We start from the raw sequence: 8,551 nt of genomic DNA, 5'->3' as shown, positions 1-8,551 counted from the left end.
GTCGAGATCTACTAGAACTTTCACAAAGCATAACAAAGCCAGAAGTTTGGCTCCTAACAGCACCATATGTGTGCACTAGAACACCCATATTTGGATTCCATTGTCTTTTCTATTCCAGATGGAAATTTCCTAGGATATTATTAAAGTGAGGTTCCCTTGGAGATGATACAAAATAATTGTAGATATTTTTTAATCCCTCCTAATTTAAATATTTCCCACTGGAACAGATCCTCATTCTCTCCTACTTGGTCATAATGATTCAAACAGGAGAACAGTGAACTGAAAATTTTCTCCACAGAATCCATGAAGTAAAGGCTTTCTTGTCTATGTGGAAAAAGCTTACACATACTAAAATTATTCTGCCCAACCTTTAACTGTCCAGTTCCAAGGACAAAAATTCAGAGCTTCATTAACTGTAAAGGTTCCCTATTCTGAACCATTTCTAAATAGGTTTCCTTTGTGAGAGATGGTTTTCACCAAATGAACTGCATACAAGGGTGATATTTTGAACTAAACATCCTCTGTCTCTGGCCTGATGAGTTTCATGATAAATATATCTGGGGGCATCAAAGTCATCAACCAGCACCCTGGACACTGTAGGGCAATACTTACAAGGCAAAAGTAATGACTATCTGAGTCCTGAATTTATCTTTAGAGTGCACTGTAAATGTGTGATTTTTATTTGCCATCCTTGTCACAAGGCATTTGTTCTTGAAGGCTTGTCCAGCTCACAGAAGATTTCACAAAAAGGTACAGTTTGGGGCAGCTCCTCCACTCTTGTGCATTCCACAAACCTTCTCCCACCTCCTGACTCCTCCACCAGGCTCAACAGTCATAGAACTTTCCCTCTTCTCTATATCCCATGGCTGCACCCAGTCTCCCTAAGCTCCTGTCTTCTTTGGAAGACAGTGGGCTCTTCTTGAGCTTGCCTCAGCTATTCAGTTCTGTCTCCAGTTGAAGGGAAGAGAGGCTTTCCAATGATGAGTCAATTCTCTACAAACACCGAGATCCTTCCAAGCACTCTTCTTGGGATTCCTCCTGAGTAGTAGTATGCTACATGTCTGTCTCTTCTTCCACCTCAGCTTACCACCAGTGCACCCCTCTTCTCTTACCAGAGCCGTGACATAAGATGGAGAAAGATTGTTTGTTTGTTTGTTTGTTTGTTTGTTTGTTTGTTTGTTTTTAAAAAAGACCCTCACTCTACTCACTGGACCTCATAGAACACTTACTACATGCTAGACGCTGTGATAAGTGCTTTAGGAACACATTACCAATTCATCCTCACAAACAATGCTATTCTCCCCATTTCATACATTAGGACACTGAGATATAGTGACCATATAACTGGTAAGTGGCAAACCAAGAATTGATTCCTGGTCTATGGTCACCACTGTGACTTGTGAACGGGAAGCAAGTCAGGCAAGTGCTGGAATGTACTGGAACATGTTGGGAAGTACGCTGGAGTTATGGTTCGGGCAGAGATGAGTTGGAAGCATAAAGCCAGATATTTTCTTATTAGTCTAGGGCAGATGTTCTCAGTTGGAGGTCTTTTGTCCCTCCCCTCCCCCCAATTGGAGACATTTGGCAATGTCTAGAGACACTTTAGGTTGTCAAAACTGGGGGCTGCTACTGGCACCTTGTGGGTAGAGGGCAGGAACGCTGCTGACATCCCTCAGTGCATAGGACAGCGCACCACAGCAAAGAATTACGCAGCCTCGGATGTGAACAGTGCTGAGGTCCAGCACCACACTCAGGGTTTGGTCTAGCTCGCATGCTTCTCACACACCACCCCTTCTTTGTTGTGGATTTTTATGTTTTTTATGTGGATTTTACTGGACGTCTGTTAATCTTCTACTGGAAGGCACCCCAAGTCCTTTTAGGAAGCAGAGAGAGTGTGACTAAGGACAAACACCCAGGCTTCTGAAGACTCTTTTGGGGACAGCACCTTGCTTGGAACAAGACGCCCTGGGGACACTATTTTGGGAACAGTGACCCAGCAGTCTGTCTGTCTGTCACTTCCACACCCTTCACTGTCAGGACTGCTGCTTCCTGGAATCTTGCCCCAGGAAAATGTCTGGGGGTGGGGACAGCGGTTGCTCTGGAACATGCTGTTGCAATGAGAAATCTTCTAAGAGGGAAGAAAATGTTTAATTAAAAAAAAAAAAAAGCCTGTAACCTGATGCCAGTCTTAAATACTCTCCACTAACCATAAATCAAGAGAAAGTGAATAATTTCCGTAACACTCAAATGGCATGTCCTCTGAGGTCTCCAAGAACAGAAGAGACAACGTGGAGAAAATGTATTGTCCTGTGGTTCTAAAATCAAAGGCCAATTAGTCAGAAGATAAATTCAAGAGGCTTCAGTAATAAAACGTATGTCCCAACCATTCCAATATTAAGCAAGCCCTAAAAGTCAAGAAACGATAGATGATAAGGCAACGTTAGTGGAAAACATCTTTGTTTACATTACAGTGCTTACACGTAAACTCTGAAAGCACGCTATGGACTGAAGAAAATATTTTAACTGGCCTTTGAAATATTCTTATGGGGCAAATTCAACTTGTTTAAAATGTTGTCTGACTAGTCTCTGGTTATGACAGCTCATTAGGCTGTCTTAACGCCATGAGAATTATTAATCATTATGTCAGTTTTTTAAAGAGCATTCCAGATTTTATCCAATTCTGGGTAGAGGTTATTTATACCTTAGAATGTACTTAATTGCTTCAGAGCAAAGGAAAAATCTGGAATACATTATAATTATTACCTCATTTAATATCTTTTTAAATTACAATGTTTTGGCAAATTCTTTGAGCCTGGAGTATCTATTTCTCTCTCCCCTTCCTTGCCTCCAAAATTCTCCTTATCATTCAAGGCCTAAATCAGATACCACTTCCCCCATGGAACTGCCCCTGAATCCACATCAACATAAAACCAAAGGTTCCTCTTTGCTCCCAACTCCGTTGCATCTACCTTCATTAAACATTTTAATAACCATTTTGTTTTATGCATTAGTTACTTGTCTGCATCTGTCTTCCTGAGTTAAAATACCTTCAGTGGAACAGACAGCATCTTACTCATTTTGATCCCAGGAAACTGATGAGGAGGCCGGAATTAACAAATACTCAATCATGGTTGATTAAATTACGTGAACCTGGACAGGTTTGATCAGATTGAAATTGTTTTTCAGCTTGTTCTCTTGGTTTGTTTGAAGTAGTCTGCTCATTTAAATAATTATGAGACCTGAACCTCAATCAGTTAAGACAAATAGTTCAGTGCCTCCCCTCCACTGGACTAAAGTTTGAGTGCCAGTTAAGTGCCAGGAGATAAGCAAAACATTTTCTGATACATCTGCCGTCTTGGACTGGAACCATACCCAATACCACAGTCCAAGTGGGTGCATAACATGCTCAATATTTGGTCTGATTCTAGGTGCTTTCAGCAAGCTAGCTAATAAGTAATTAAGGCAGGGTCTTCTATAAATACTTTGTTTCAAACCACCCCACTTACTCCCTCACTTAATAACCACCTCATTTATTATCAACAAATGAAGTCTGAACACCTAATATGTGGTAGGTATCTTCAACAACTAGAAATACAGAGCTCAGGGAGGACATAGAGCTGAACCCCTATAAAGAAAGAAAATAAAATAGTAGAGTATTTAACATCAAAAAAAAATCTAAAAGATTGTTTTAACAGAAAATATTTACCCAGAATGTCCTGGGTGAGCAAGGGAGTATGTTTTGCAGGAGTTAGGAACTATCCTAATGACTGAATTTTAAATATATACAGTGTGCCACTGAATCGCGTAATACAGAGCTAAGTCACCAGCTCCGCTTGGTGACAGTCATTGCAAAAACAAATCCAGAGAAAGGGCCTATCTCTGGGGAAAGCCCAGCTCCAATGCTGTACTGATGTCTCTCCACCAGTCTCTCCACAATCTCCGGGAAGGCCAAAGCCCTGCTAATCTGGTTTGATTTTGTTTTCCTATGACCTGAAACCTGATGTCCCCTAGCAGGAAAACTACTCGCAGGCTACAATTTGTGGCTGGGATTCTGCTTACAAATACCGAGGATGGTACAAATCTTTCAGATGCTGTGACATTATTTTTGTAGAGAAAGAAATCAGGCACAATTGAAGAATAGATTCCCAAGTGTGCCTCATCATTTGCATTTTTTAATTTATGACTCTGGTTAGAAAGCCTGAGACGTGGGCCCTATGGGCTGGCTGGGTTTCAGCAAGTTACATAAGTGGGGGGAAATCACTTAACTTCACAGACCCGGTTTTCTTATCTTCAAAATAAAATAGGTTGACAGGGTTATCTCTAACTACATAAGACCTACTTGGTTTTTAAGTTCGGGTGGTCTCAAGTCTGTCCTGGAGCATTCTATCAAGATATCTGTAGATCAAGTTTACCTCCTAAGAATTGTTGCCAATATTAAGAAATGTCCATACACATAAACATTAAGACTTCACTTGAAATTCTGTCAATTATTTATTCTTTCTGTGCAGTAATATGATGATCTCATATGGACATTATCAAGGTCACTAAGAGTAGGAATATTCTCCTACTTCAAGACTATTTTTTAGGACGAAGTATTATTTCCTTTGTTCCTAAATTATGTATTGCTGAGTGACATGGAGTGATGATAAGCACCCTCACAATATTTGTTTTACTTTAATAAGAGTATTTCTTCCACTTATCTCGAGTTGCATCTAAATTTGGCTCAAGACCCTGGGGACTTTCAGACCTCAGTTCTGTCTTCCTCAGCATCTTTCCCTTTACAGTCAAAATACGGCCGCAGGATCATCAACTGCCAGCTCTAGACAAAACAGCATCTAGTGAGGCAAAGGGGAGATTCTTCCGGTGTCTCAATTGTTTTTAGCGAGGAAATTTCCAGAAGCCCCCACCCCCCACCCCCAGTGACTTTTCCTCAGGGACTATTGGCTGGAGTTAGTCACATACCCCTCCTTAAATCAGTATCTGCAAAGGGAATTATTCCACTATGATAGCTTTAGAGGAATCATACTTCACTCCCCACGTCCATGGATGTTGTCCCCTACTCTGTGCTTATGAGGTGACATGAGGGCAAAATCAACCCTCTGCCCTGAAGGAAAAGGAGATGAGATGGCTTAGAATAGGCAAACAATGGTCACAACAGATTTTAAAAAAGCACATTTGGCAAGAGAAGGTCACAAATGAAGGACCTTTGCTATTAGCGTAAAAACTGGCCTTGACCTCCCAAAGATGAAAGATAAGGTTGCCAAACAGTGCTTGATTTCAAAGAGATTTTCAAAAGCCTCACTGGTGAATTCATTTATTTATTCAGCAAAGTTAATGAGGATTTTTGTATATATGAAATACCATTAAAATTGCAAAGTAAATTTCCCCATTCTAAATACCATCTTTACTTGAGGCATGACCTCTGAAATCCCATTAGAACCTTTATTTTTTTTACAAATACATTTTGAAGTTTGAAAGTGTTCTCAAGAGTACAAAAGAATTATCCCAAATTTCTAGGCTTCACATAATTTCTTGGATATCAAATTTTCAAGAGGCAGAACAAATTTTTCTTAAAATCCGCAAGTAAGATGTGATAAGCATGGTTTTCTCTTCAGTCAAACTTGTCTATCTTCCTATCTTTTGTCTGCAGCTGCCTTCCCCTCCCCCTCAATGCCTTCTCTCCTGTCTCTTGCCCATTCTTCTCCTTGTGTCTCCCTTCCCCACACCTCACCACTTTTCATAATGATTTTGCACCATTTTCTCTCTGCTCTGACTTTCTCTCATTTCCCCATCTGTCCTTTCCCTTTTATCCTTCTCCATTCCTCCTCAATCTCCATTTTCCCTTAACTGCTCTTCTTATGACAAGTCATGCAAACAATCTTAAATGTAAAAGTCCTTTCCTACCTAAAGGTATGACCTCATCTATATGATCTCATCTAATATATCCCTTAAATTGCCTGCTTTATTGCTGGTTACACAGTATATATTCAATAAAAATTATTTAATTGAAAAGCCTTCATCTTCACCTATAAATTATGCCTATTATATTTACATGTATAAATTATCTATTGTTGGGGCGCCTGGGTGGCTCAGTCGGTTGAGCATCTGACTTCAGCTCAGGTCACGATCTCACAGTTCGTGGGTTCGAATCCTACATCAGGCTCTGCGCTGACAGCTAGCTCAGAGCCTGGAGCCTGCTTTAGATTCTGTGTCTCCCTCGCTCTCTCTGCCCCTCCCTTGCTCACTTTCTGTCTCTGCCTCTCTCAAAAATAAATAAAAATGAAATTTAAAAAAATTTAAAAAATGAAAAAGTTTAACCATAAATATATAAATTACTAAATAAATAATCTATTGTTGCATAACCAACCACCCCAAATCTTATTGGTTTAAAATAATAATGATTTATTTCCCATGATTCCACATACTGGCTGGGTGGTTCTTCTGCTTATCTTACTTGGACACATATGAGGCTGAATTCAGTTGGTAACTGAGCTGGGCTGAGAAGTCCAAGATGGTCTCACCCACATGTCTATGCTTAAGCAAAGATGGAAGGCTGAAACCACCTTCCCTCCAACTGGTTTCCCACAATTTAGTCTCTTGACCCCTTTTACAAGTGACTTGTTTCTAAAAGAGCAAATATGGAGCCTGCAAGGCCTCCTAAGTCCCTGAACTAAAAATCACACATCATGATTTCTGCCTTTCTATTGGCCATTGCTAGTCACAAGACTGGCCCGGAAGCAAAGGGAAGAGAAGACGAAACCCGCTACATCTCTTGATGGGAGAAGTAGAAAAAAGGCATGTAAGACAGATTGTCAGAGCCATTTTTGGAAATAATTTACCACAGGTGGTAATGTAGTAAGTGAAATTTTAAAATATCTATTTATAAATCAGCCATCTTTCAGAAACAGCAAGTTCAAAATCTTCACGTTGTCCACACATAAGACCAATTAGGATAAAATATGACATCTAGGAATAGGCATAAATATATACAGAATTTAATTCATGAAAAAGTTGGAATCTCAAATCTCTAGGAATAAAGATAAACTTTTTTTATTTTTTAAATGTTTTTTATTTATTTCTGAAAGAGAGAGACAGCATGAGCAGGGGAGGGTCAGAGAGAGAGGGAGAATCTGAAACAGAGGGAGAATCTGAAACAGGCTCCAGGCTGGCTGAGCTATCTGTCAGCACAGAACCCAGTGCAGGGCTCGAACTCACGAACTGTGAGATCATGACCTGAGCTGAAGTCAGATGCTTAACCGACTGAGCCACCCAGACGCCCCAGCTAAACTTTCTTAAATGAAATTTTTATGGAGATAATTATAAACTCACATGCAGTTTTAAAAAATAATACAGAGCAATACTTTGCCAGCTTTCCCTCAATGACAGCATTCTGCAAAATTATAGTAAAATATCATTGACATTGACACAATCTACAATCTACTTATCTTATTCAGATTCCCCAGTTTTACTTGTACTCGTGTGTGTGTGTGTGTCTGTGTGTGTGTGTTCGGTATGATTTTATCACCTATGTAAGCTTGTCCACCAACATAGTCAAGATACGAAATAGATCCCACAAGGATCTCTCATGTGGTCTTTATGTAACCACACTCATCTCCTTCTCCTCCCCCCCAACTCATGTCCCCAGCCCTTGGCAACCACTAGGCCATCCCCCATTTCTAAAATTTTGTCACTTCAAAATATTATATAAGGAGAGTCACACAATATGCCATGTTTTTTAGGACTGGCTCTTTTTTTTTTTTCATTCAGTATAATCTGATGGAGATTTGTCCAAGTTGTTGTGTGTATCAATAGTCTTCCTTTTTTATTACTGAGTAGTATTCCAGGGTATGTATGTACCACAGTTTACCAACTGCTTGTTGAAGGGCAGGCAGACTGATTCTAATTTTAGAGTATCACAAATAAAGCTGTTATAAATACTGTGTAGGTTCTCATATGAATATAAGGTTTCATTTCACTTCAATAAATGCCCAAAAGTAGAACTTTTCAGTCATATGATAATTGAAGTTCTTTTTTTTTAAGTTTATTTACTTATTTTGAAAGAGAGAGAGGCAGGGAGAGGGTTGGGGCCGGGGGGGCAGGGAGGAGAGACTCCCAAGCAGGTTCCACACAGTCAGCATAGAGTCAGATGCAGGGCTCGAACTCACAAACCCTGAGACCATGACCTGAGCTGAAATCAAGAGTTGGCAACTTAACCGACTGAGCCACCCAGGGGCCCCTGCAGTTTTCTTTTATAAGAAACTGCCCAACTGCTCCAATATAGCTGTATAATCGTACATTCCCAGCAGCAACACACGCGTAGTTCAGTTTCTCTAAATCCTCACCAACATTTGCTCTTGTCACCATTTACTATCCATTCCGATCGGTGTGCAGTGCTATCTCGTCATGCTTTTCATTTGCATTTCCTGATGTATAATAATGTCAAATACCTGTTCACATGCCTACTTGCTATCTGTGTGTCTTCTTCACTAAAATATCTGTTCATGTCTTTTGCCATTTTCCACTTGGATTTTTTTACATGAATATTAGTTGT

The sequence above is a fragment of the Crocuta crocuta genome, unplaced genomic scaffold (genome assembly GCF_008692635.1).
Source record: "Crocuta crocuta isolate KB4526 unplaced genomic scaffold, BGI_CrCroc_1.0 scaffold369, whole genome shotgun sequence".
NCBI classification, from domain to species: domain Eukaryota; kingdom Metazoa; phylum Chordata; class Mammalia; order Carnivora; family Hyaenidae; genus Crocuta; species Crocuta crocuta.
Note: the sequence above shows the minus strand (reverse complement) of the source record.